Genomic DNA, 1,557 nt, shown 5'->3' on the forward strand with positions numbered 1-1,557 from the left:
AAAACCAAAATCTGCTACTGTTATGCTACGATTTATCCATAATACAAAAAAAAATATATCTATTATGAAACTGTTAATAAACATATCTGCTACTGTGTTTGTATCTGCTACTGTGTTTATACTGTATCTGCTATTGTGTTTATACTGTATCTGCTACTGTGTTTATCTGTTATGCTACAATTTATCCACAAACCAAAATCTGTTAATACATATCTAGTATGCTATTGGTATGCTACTGTGCTAATACCAGTTTATTATGAATTTAGTCTAAACTAGTTCTTTTCAGTATGCTACTATGCTACTACTATGCCACTAGTTCTCAAAAACTACAAAAACAAACTATTGATACTTCCTCTGTTACTATACTACTGTTCTAACCTAAAATCAGAAATCTGCTACTGCTATGCTACGATTATGATTTTCAACCAAAAAGTAGTTCAAAATTCAAAACGAACCAAAATTAAACAATAACTAGACGAATTCCACAAGAGATCAAATAAACTAGATGATCAAAACAAAACACAAGCATCAAATTGCGATCAAACATGAAATTAAAGCATAAAATGACACGAATAAGCCAGAATCTAACCTGAAAATTCGATTATCTAGGAGAAGAATAGATCGTTTCAACGAACCAGAAGAAAACTGATGGTGATGAAGAGAGATGATGATTAGACAAAACGACTGAATTCCATAACTGATCGACGCTTGATCGGACTCTCTGCTAAGCTTTCCGCAAAACGACAAAATTCCTTCGACGAATGTCTCCGGCGACACTATTCGTCACAAAGAAGAGAGAAAACGAGAGACGGTCGATCACGTTAGGGTTGGGAACTGTGATTTTTGATTTTTTCGGCTATTTTTATGGTTGGGGAAGAAGGGTATTTGGGTAAAATAGGTAATGACAAATGATATGATGACATTAGTTTGTCCTAATTTGTTAATATTTGTCCTTAAATGAGTAAGATATTGTGTAAATGATGTATTTGCAAGTTGAAATTTGATTAGTAACTAATATGTAGTTTACTAATTTATATATTTCTTTTCTAAACAAAAGGTTGGTGCGGTTGCTCTTAAAGTTTCATTAATGAAACTGTTGAAAAGAAATAGAGGACATGAAACCTGAACCCCTTATTACAATAAATATATAGAAGAAATCTTGTATCGAGAATCTCTATAAAATACATGGATTTTAACAAACACCAATTAACAAAGAGTGTTACTGTAATGACGACTTAATTTGTTTTGTCACAAAGATGACATGATGAAAGTATCACTAGATACGTAACACAATTACATATATTAATGTCCTACTATAAACAATGTTAGGTGAACCATATTTTGGTGATATACTAATTTACTATATATTTACTGTTTGATTACTATTCAGGGTGTTCCTCTACAGTAAAAAAAAACAGTGTATTTCCAGGTTTTACCCTCATTGTTGGGCAGTGAAATTCCAGTAATGCCCTCTCCTGTTTTATATTTATCGGCCTAGCTGCTTCTTTCTTTCTCTCAAAAGTTCACTTTTCTCTTCTGGGTTCTCTCTCTCTCTCT

The sequence above is a fragment of the Fragaria vesca genome, linkage group LG6, assembly GCF_000184155.1.
Source record: "Fragaria vesca subsp. vesca linkage group LG6, FraVesHawaii_1.0, whole genome shotgun sequence".
In the NCBI taxonomy this organism is placed as follows: Eukaryota; Viridiplantae; Streptophyta; class Magnoliopsida; order Rosales; family Rosaceae; genus Fragaria; species Fragaria vesca.